Here is an 11,048-nt window from a genome sequence, read left to right as displayed (position 1 = left end):
TGATCTGAGTATTCAACTGATTACATGTCGAACCTTTGCAATCGATATTGAGATCTGAAGCCTGAACAATAGTACTTTTCTCACCTTCAACTGGAATGGCAAGTGCATCCATAAGACTGATAATGCAATGTTGCTTTTACAATTCAACAGAAAGTGTGCTCATTATTTGGTGGACAAAATGGGCAAGTGGAAAACAGTACATGTATTCAATAAGAAAAAGGGTATGGTCCTTATAAGTATATAATGCCAACACACATGAATGTTATCCTTTCAGACAGTTGTACAATTTGTGTATTAATACTCCAAATTAATCTAACTAAAATTAACATTGCAAATTTTAATATGTTTGAATTCTTCAATAATAACTTATCACATTATTGTTGGCATATACTTAACATGGAAGTTGGGAAAATTGTCTTGTTATATTCAACACAAACTTTGTACAAAATCTCAGACTGTTGTGCAGGTTTTTATAAAAATATTGGAAGAATATGAGACATTTTTTTTTCTTTTTTTTAAACTTATTCAATAAAATTTATTCATTAATTGGCTGTAAAGTCTTCATTAATATTGGGACTTCATATCTTTGGGACACCTTTCTTTTTCTAAAGCATTTTGTTATAAGCATGTATACCTACTATTTAAATTGTAACTTTTTGCTCTTCATGTGGTTAAATTGTTTGTAATAATTAAACATTCACTTTCAGTATATTGCTTGAACTTAGCCCGAGACAGGCTCAGGGCTTTGATAAACCTTTAAATGCCCAATTTCTGGGCGTCTTAATCTGATTTCGGAAGTTTAAGTCTCAGCAGTAATTTGTACTTGCAACTAGCTCGACTGGGCTATAGCTTAGAAATATCGCAAGCCCAAATCAGTTTCAATTATGATTATCTGTATTCATTTATTGTGTGACAAAGCAGAGAAAAAATGGACGTCCATTCATAAGTTTGAGCTCTTATTATAAATATTTCTTTCATTTTCGAACAAACATTATTTAAACTATATTTTCACACTTACTTGGTCGAGGTAGGATAAAGGATACAAGTGCAATCATTTTTAGCTCATCTATTTTTTTATTTTTTTTAAATTAGCTCATCTATTTTTTGAAAAAAAAATGAGCTATTGTCAACACCTTGGTGTAGACGTTGGCGTCTGCGTCGGCGTTCGGTTAAGTTTTGCGTTTAGGTCCACTTTTCTCAGAAAGTATCAATGATGTTGCATTCAAACTTGGTACACTTACTTACTATCATGAGGGGACTGGGCAGGCAAAGTTAGATAGCTCTGGCGTGCATTTTGACAGAATTATGTGCCCTTTTTATACTTAGAAAATTGAAAATTTTGGTTAAGTTTTGTGTTATGGTCCATTTTATTCCTTAAGTATCAAAGCTATTGCTTTCATACTTGCAACACTTACTAACTATCATAAGGGGACTGTGCAGGCAAAGTTATGTAACTCTGACTGGCATTTTGACAGAATTATGTGCCCTTTTTATACTTAGAAAATTAAAAATTTGGTTAAGTTTTGTGTTTAGGTCCACTTTATTCCTACAGTATCAAAGCTATTGCTTTCATACTTGCAACACTTATTAACTATCATAAGGGGACTGTGCAGGCAAAGTTATGTAACTCTGACTAGCATTTAGACGGAATTATGGGCCCTTTATACTTAGAAAATTGAAAATTTGGTTAAGTTTTGTGTTTTGGTCCACTTTATCCCTAAAGTATCATAGATATTGCTTTCATACTTGGAACACTTGCAAACTATCATAAGGGTACAGTAAAAGGAGAAGTTGCATAACACTGGTTGTCATTTTTACGGAATTATGGCCCTTTTTTGACTTAGTAACTTTGAATATATGGTTAAATTTTGTGTTTCGATCCACTTTTCTTCTAAAGTATCAAGGCTATTGCTTTCAAACTTCAAATACTTTCATGCTATCATGAGGTTACTGTACCTGGCAAGTTGAATTTTACCTTGACCTTTGAATGACCTTGACTCTGAAGGTCAAATTATTAAATTTTGCTAAAATTGCCATAAGTTCTTTATTTATGATTAGATTTGATTGATACTTTGACAAAACTACTCTTACCTGACATACCACAATAGACTCCACCCAAACCATCCACCGTGCCCTCCCCTCCCCCCCGATCCCCCCCCCCCCCCCTAATTTTTTTTTTTTACGATCATCTCACAAATGACCACCACACCCTCACACTATACCCACCCCCCCCCCAATGTTTTTTTTTTGAAACGGTTAAAAAACAAATATTTATTTTTATTATTTTATTTTTGAAATGCCGTCCAACCATCGCACCCAAGAATCCCCTCCCACCCCCCACCCACCCCCGAATTTTTTTAATTTTTTTTGCATTTTTTTGTTCTCGCATTTTTGGAAGATAATGTAATAAATGTCCACACCGCCACACTATACACCCCTCTTCACTCCACCCCTCCCTCCTTTGTGATTGAAATTGAGAGTCCCTTCACCTTTAAAAAGAAAATAAATCAGCGGTCTGCATCCGCAAGATGTGCTCTTGTTCACCAAAATGCATTGCCTCTGAAGCCCTTGCTGGTATGGGAAGTCTTGAAATACAAGGACATGTTAAAAGATTAAAAGAAATATGTATTATATATGATAAATTATGAGAAAATATATTTTAAGATTATTTTTCACATGACCTTTGTTACAAAACACACATCTCTTAATCTGCTATGTAATACAGCTAAATTTCAGTTTGTTTTGCCCCTTCTAGGAAGATCAATAACTCATCAACAAATTGACTGATTGGCTTGATACTTCACCTGTGCCTTGGACAGTAGATGACCCCGATTGAAATTAGGGTCACTTGTTCAAAGATCAAGGTCACTGTGACGTTAAGTGTTAAACTGGTTTCCGTTTGATATGTAATCAAATTATTGAGTGCTGGGTGTCAAGGTCCTGTTGGGGGGGGGGGGGGGGCATCTGTCTCATTGATGTCAATTTTGTTTGAAGACAAAAAGTACAACATGAAATACTGAAACACAAATATAATTACATGAATCATATAACATAACATTTAAATAAACACAATGGAAAAAAAAGGAAAATTGTATAAAAACGTCAGTAACTACTTTCCATAAAATGATATCTTGTATTTCCAAAGTAGTAAATCTTAAATCAGCTGCTCTTTTTTATAAATCAAACTATGGTGTGCACTTTTGAAATAAATTATATATTTAAAAAATAAGAGCAAGCTATAAATCTCAATGCCCATTATGATCAATTATAATAAAAAGATAGACATACAATTATTTGCTAAATATAAATAACACACTTTTTTTCTTTTTTTATTCTAACAAAAACAGATTCTTTCTCTTTTGCTTAATAATTGTTTGGTCTCATCTCAACAAACATTTTGCGCAAAAACCGTCGACTTTAGGTGAAGGTGTTTGTTTAGCATGTCTAAAGTTCAGTGTCTACAGTCCTGCATTGAACGGTGTAGAGGTAACAACCTCTTAGCCGAGCTGGAGCTGGTGCCAGGTTGGACATGGCAGGTCGGCACCTGCATTACTAGCTGCATAGTTCTCAGAATGGTTGCCAACAGAGGCATGGCCCTGTGATAAACAGGCTGATACGATTACTTGTAAGGGGGCTCTTATTAGAAAATAACATGTAATATATTGTTTATTCAAGAAATACTAGCATTTTGACACCCAACGAATAAACATTTTCAATGAAATACTAAGATGGCACCTTGTTCTTTCTCTTTAATATTTAATATACTGACGAATTCATGTGTCATTTTTGCATCCAGTTTTGACCATGACTTCAATTAGCAGATAAGTATAATCTCCTTGTGTTACTAACGAGCAGAGTAAACCCTTGACAATTCAGCTTAAAAAGAACTAATTTATTAAGACAGAAACATGGAAGATACTACTGCATGCTGACAAGCAAAAGGCATAAAATGGTAAAAAAAAATTACCAGTATTCTAAACATAATCTGACGAGAGCTGTGGTTGTCTTTGTTATTCTTCTTTCATTTCCCATTTACTCATGACTCCTTCTTATCGACCATGACCTGAATTACATTAATGAAAATATCCATCAGAATTCATTAATCCAAAATTAGTCCGGACTTTATATTCATGATACTGTTTACTTCAACACTTAAATGAATCTTAAGGAACATTGAGCTCAATTAAAGTATTCACACAAATATTTAACAAGCCATATTAGCATTTACTTAACTTCAGTTTCAACAGAAAACATTTGGACGTCAGAAAATGTAAAAAAGGCCAAGATGCAACATTTTGATATGATATTTTAAGAAAAGCATGATTCTTATTTAAAGTTTGGAATATTTCAACTGTTTTTGAGGCACAGTTTGACAATATAAAGTCCAGTCTCTGTACAGCAGCCAGTCAATGAAAGTGGTCAAAGTGGCTGCTCAAGGAAGTTGACTGCTTTAGTCATCATTTTCAATCAAAACAATCTCAACCTATAATATCACACTGAAAAAAACTCACTGATCTTCAGGGTGATACAAGTACACAAAATTTCACTCTGTGCAGAAGTGCTCATAAGTGATCATTTAATTAGCTATAATTATTATAAACTTGTGACATACTTGGACAGTATTGATTTTGAAGATTTAATCCTAATTATCCCAATCAAACATACCTCAACACCCTAATATTTATTTCCTAGTGGACTGAATTCATTATAGCAAATGCAGTAACCACAATCAGTTCTTCCACAGCTTTCTTTAGGCACAATAGTCTATTTGATGTCAAACAAGCTGGACAACACAGATCAATTTAAGTGTTTACTTTTCACACCTCAAAATGACTTACAGCAGGTGACCATTCAACTCAGGTGTAACAATGACTGATTGTCATCCTGGGAGGGAGATCTAGACTGATCGTTTTAGCCAGGTGTCCACTTAAATCAGGTGGTGACCGCTTAGTCAGGTTTGACTGAACCTCAAAATTTAATTTAATTGATCATGTGCTTAAACATAAGACAGCTAGGACTTTAGTTGGACTGACCAGTCTTTTGTTTATTAATGTGTTTGCATACCAGTGCGCAGTTGTTGTTGTTGTCTATGTTCTGTCATCCAGGGAGGGAGATCTAGACTGATCGTTTTAGCCAGGTGTCCACTTAAATCAGGTGGTGACCGCTTAGTCAGGTTTGACTGAACCTCAAAAATTAATTTAATTGAACATGTGCTTAGACATAAGACAGCTAGGACTTTAGTTGGACTGACCAGTCTTTTGTTTATTTATTTGTTTGCATACCAGTGCGCAGTTGCTATTGTTGTTCATCTCACTGTTGGTGCACATCGTCAGACAGGCTCCATATATGCTGCGGATAGCAGTGATAATGAATACATGATACCAGGTATATGTGAATGAACAGTCTAAACTACCATACAAAATAAGTCATTTTGCATCACAGCAATAAGGCTACAGAATGAAGGTAAGGAAATTTGGATGACCTAATTGTGTTGAAGATAATGTTTTAATGAGCTTTGAGGTAATCACCTATTGGTTTAAGTTGAATCATGTTAACCTAAGTTAATAGCGGGTATTTCTTTCCTAACGCAAATTTCAACGTACATGTACATGAATAAATATATGTCTATTACAGGGACAAACATACTTATCTCTGTTTTCTTTTTATGATACATTTTCTACGCATGTTTTTCCAAATCTACCAAGAAAGTGATCATAATAACAAGATGAAGTAAACATCTATGTAAAAAAACTTATATATGAAAATTTCAGGATTATATTTTTACACATACAATATTTTCAAAATTTGAAATTTCGTAACCAGTAATTATGACATAATTTCTAAATAAAGGGTTAATAAAATGATGATAATAATATCAGCAGTTAATTAATGCAAAATGGCACACACATTTTAGCTATCAACAAAATAAGAGCCTGCAAAACAATTCTAGAACGATTTAAAACTGAACAAAAATTATATGAATAGTTGATGAATAGTTGATTTATGTTACTTTTGTTCATCCAATACATATCTGAAAACATCCTCAATCATTTATAACACATTTTGTCAACAAACACGTTTCACACAAGCTGAGCATTCAAAGTTTTCTCATACTACATTGTTTTTAAGTAAGGACCTGTATCATTTTTAAAACATTTAAAAGGAATCGTTTTGCATTTTAATGATAACCTTTTTTTATAGAATTAAAAACATTACAATGGCATTTTAAATTTGGATTCAAATGCATCAATTTTCATACATCAATTTTCATTTAAGCTTATTATGAACAAATGCTATGAGAGCTGTTTAACAGACTGCTTTAAGATTCCACAACAAGTTGTGGGTCGGCTATATGATTATTTAATAAGACATTATTAATCCATTACAATTACTTCATTTATATCTATTTTTTTAAACCACCTGTAGTTGCTTATAACAGTTAGAAGGCAACATGTATTGCATTATTTCTTAGCAATTATCCCATCAGTATTGAACATCAATAACATTTTTAATGAACAGTGTTGAAATGGTTATAAATAAAATAATAAAAATCCTTAAAATGAGGATATAGAAATTGACTGGCGTTAACCCCAGAAGCCGATTTTGACAAGACTAGTAGGCTTGACTATGACATAATGCCACTTGTAAGGGGATGTGCGCTTCATAAAAAACTCACAAGAAAGGTTTACTGTCAGTTTCAATTCTAGGATGCCTTTAAAATAATTAAGATGTACTATTTAAGCAGTAACTTTTCTTTGTGTCATTTCATTTAAATGTTTACAAAAACACCTGAAACCATGTCTAGTAGTTTTTATGTATTGTCCTCGGTGGTAATGAAAAGGTCATAGACCGGACGGACTCGTATGACTTGAAGGAAAGAACAAACACAATATTGTTGATTGAAAACGGGCATTTATTATAAAATGCCATAAAAAAGATAAAAATAGAACAGATTCTTTCCAGAAAGGCATAATGGGTGGTAAAAACACGCTTGAAAACGGGCATTTATTATAAAATGCCATAAAAAAAGATAAAAATAGAACAGATTCTTTCCAGAAAGGCATAATGGGTGGTAAAAACTGCCATAAAAAAGATAAAAATAGAACAGATTCTTTCCAGAAAGGCATAATGGGTGGTAAAAACACGCCACGCGTATATACACATACAAAAACATGAATTTGAATGTGATGACGGCGGGAAAAACACGCCCAAAATAAGTATAAAAGAAAAATATTTGATGCGTATAACAGTAAAATAAGAAACAAATGTGTTTTACACACAGGTAAAAACATACATAGTACGGGAGTCAAAACCTTATGGCGGAGAAGGGGTGGAGGTGGGTTGTTAATTTCGACCATATTGGATTCCTCGTTAGTCTAAAAGGATACAAAGGGCCACAATGGCCAACACTGAATTTGATTGGTCAAAAGAGCCCATGTGACCCCACCCTGAGGTTATACACAAGTAATTAAATATAAGGCTTGAACCAATATAATGTTCAACAATTAAGAAATCGTACAATGACATAAAATCTTTTATGTGTGCATAAAATATTATTTATGTATTGTCCTCGGTGGTAATGAAAAGGTCATAGACCGGACGGACTCGTATGACTTGAAGGAAAGAACAAACACAATATTGTTGATTGAAAACGGGCATTTATTATAAAATGCCATAAAAAAGATAAAAATAGAACAGATTCTTTCCAGAAAGGCATAATGGGTGGTAAAAACACGCCACAAAGGGGACCGGAACGGGAACCCCGCCGCCCATGAAGTACGGGAGAGGACCGCAATTCGAAAAGGGGGTAGTTGCCCCTGAATGAATATAAACGTAGCCTTACGATTAAGGTCAGATTATATGTATGTCCTAAGTAAAAAAAAAACTAGCAACAACTCTCACCTTCTTGCCACTCGAGTTTATGGTTATAGTCGCCAGGTGAACAATCATGTGCTCAAATAGAACCACTCCAGGTAATATGTGTGCAGCAGGCTGCCAGACATTGTCGCGGGTGGGCACCAGTGTGGTGAAATGGAGATCTGCAAACACCACCAGCACCAGCCAGACAATTGCCTGGTGGGTAGAAGGTGGGGCAGTCCAGCCATTCCAACAACTTGGCTCTACATCTAGGCCTGCCTCTACATCCCTCATCTGTAGTACAATTAACCACCGACTCTTACATCCGCTTTATTTTGTTTCTCTAAGTTTTTTTATTTCTTAATTTCCACTTCAAGCATAATTGGTATTGTGTTAATGATCCAGTAAGAGGAGATCAGATGCTTTTAACTTCCCATACAGATGTCCCTTGTTATTAAACATTTTGTATGTAGTTTAGGAATCTAATGGATATGGACATATCAAGGATTGCAAAAGGCACATGATGCTGCTGACATGGGACAGGGTGGAAAGCGGAAACAGTTTGTTGACATTCTCTTATAATTACATGTTTCCAAGGTATTTTGTAGTCTTGCGCTTTTAATTTTGTTTGATCACAGTCATTTTAATTGCAATTGAATATTTGCAAAAGTATGCAACTGAAAGACAATGTTTTTAGTCAGTTCGACTGTCTAATATAGTTTGAAATAGGAAAGTTTAACATGGCGATATGCTGTTTTGTATTATTTATGTGATTATTGTACATCAAACAATAGTTAATTATGTAGATATTGATACGAAGGTAAATAAATACAATTGTTCAGGGGATATATAGCTTTACTTATGTAAATTGATCAGTGTGTCAGTATGTACGAAAAAGTACGCCAATACCTTAGCTGAAAACCACCCTAAAAAATAAGGCGGTTTCCGTCTTTTACTACTATAAAGCGTAATATGTGCTTTAGCAGGACCTTAAGGAGAATAGGGCTCGAAATATGCTAATTTTTCCGCTTAGGTAGACGGAAACCGCCTAAATAGGCGTAAAACAGTTTTAGCAGGAAAATTTTCCGTCCAAGATCATTCTGTGCTTAGGCGGAAAAATTACACTGAAAACCTTAACCAGAAAAAGTCCGCCTTGGCAAAAGCATAAAAAGAGGGCCATGGGTCCTAAGGCGCTCACCTGCGACCCAAAGGAACTACACTAATCTGGGAAGGTAGAGTTCAAAATAATAAAAGTACTTCATACAGACGGGCGTACATACTTAACTTGCGCTTTATAGTTCGATTATTAAGTGTAAAATCTTCAAAAGAGGACGAGTGCTGAGCAGACAGGCGGAAGTACAGACTTAGTGTGCTCTATTATTAAAATACGTTTTCACTGTTTTTCCATTTAAAGTTATTTAGAACAATGATACTCAGATTTTCAAGTAAAACTGCATTTCACATATCATACATGACGTACATCTCTATATAAAATTAATTAGAATAATGTTTCTCTGACTTTCACATAATACTGTATTTCACATATCATCCATGTAGGCCTACATGACTTTTGTATATCAGTCTGTATTTATGATTTAAAATGAAATTTCATACTTCATTTAAGAGTAAATTTTTGTTAATTATTCACATTTGTAAGTGTTGTTTGTAAACAATTCCTCAACGCTTCTACTCTTTATTTACAACCAATGCAAAACTAAAATGCATTTAAATTGTGAAATTTATTCTCAAATACAAGCTGCATTTAATATCATAAGTATCGCAAATAGTTGGTTTTAAGTACATTTTCTCTATCTCTTTAATTCTTGAACAAACTATATCTGTGATATGATATGTGTACATGTAGACACGAAATGTTCAACAGTAAAGTTGGAGAATATTTCAATCTATTTTTTATTGATCAATATAATTGAATTTTGACAACAGTTGTTGCCTAAGCTGTAAAGGATATTTTTACGTACATATCTTTACTTTTTCTTCTTGATATTCATAATATACACTGGGACTTTGTGATAGTTATTAGTTAAATAATAGCCATATTGAGTAAGTTCAATGAGGCATCACTGTACTTAAAGCTAAGACATATGAAATATCACGCCCATTAAATTTATATATATTGTATAAACCTTTCTTGGAAATATATAAGTACATAATTTTGTTATTTCATGAGCTTGCTTCAATGTTGTAATCTGTTCTTTTTATGCAGTCAGCATGCTGATTTTTATACGAAAACAAGAGGGCCATGATGGCCCTGAATCGCTCACCTGACTAACCTTGCTTCATAAACTTAAATTTTATTAGACCCATATACAATCCCAAGCCAAATTTCATTAATTAATACATTCTGACAAAATTTCATTAAGACGTGATGAAAACTGTGACCTCTTTCATCTACACAAGGTTTTACTAGAATTGGCCCGGTGACTTAATTTTTGACCCCAGATGACCCATATACGATCCAAAATCAGATATTATCAAGATAAACATTCTGACCATATTTCATTAAGATCATATGAAAACTATGACCTCTATTGTCTTCCCAAAGTTTTTCTATGATTTGACCTGGTGACCTAGTTTTTGACCCCAGATGACCCTAATACAATTCCAACCCAGATTTCATCAAGATTAATATTCTGGTCAAATTTCATAAAGATTTAATGACTGTGACCTCTACTGTCTACAAAATTTTTTTTAAATCTGACCTAGTTTTTGACCCTAGACGACCCAAATTCAATCCCAACCCAGATTTTAACAAGACAAACATTCTGACTCTATTTCATTAAGGTCTGATGAAAACTGTGACCTCTATAGTCTACACAAGGTTTTTCTATTATTTGACCTAGTGCCTAGTTGCTGACCCCAGATGACCCAAATACAATCCAAACAGGGCTCCCCTGGCCTAAAAATTTCTGTAGCCAACTTTTTAGCCAAATGGAATTTTGTGTAGCCAAATTTTAGAAACTGTAGCCAAAGTTTTAGCAAAGCATTTGCAGGGGTCAAAGTTGGATATTTTGAAAATCCTGAACTTAAAGCTGCGGGCCAGGGGGCCACAGGGCCCTCAGTGGGTCCAGGGGACAAGGGGGCCGGAGGCCCCCGGAAGCTCCTGGATTCGACGCATTAAAAGGGTGCCTGTACCTGTTCTGGTGATTCTATTTTCTTAAAAAAAAAACATA

At 34.3% G+C, this 11,048-nt stretch overlaps 1 protein-coding gene across 1 annotated transcript in view; it reads left to right on the top strand.

Moving 5' to 3' along the window:
- Positions 1 to 2,032, top strand: part of LOC127870885 (uncharacterized) — a 385,033-nt gene extending 383,001 nt beyond the window's left edge. Inside the window, exon 9 of the transcript XR_008044964.1 lies at positions 34 to 2,032. The gene's annotated coding sequence lies outside the window, so the exon portion shown is untranslated. The remainder of the gene's footprint in view (positions 1 to 33) is intronic.
- Positions 2,033 to 11,048: the final 9,016 nt, after the last annotated feature.

The sequence above is a fragment of the Dreissena polymorpha genome, chromosome 3 (assembly GCF_020536995.1).
Source record: "Dreissena polymorpha isolate Duluth1 chromosome 3, UMN_Dpol_1.0, whole genome shotgun sequence".
NCBI lineage: Eukaryota > Metazoa > Mollusca > Bivalvia > Myida > Dreissenidae > Dreissena > Dreissena polymorpha.
This window is presented reverse-complemented; position numbering and strand designations above follow the sequence as displayed.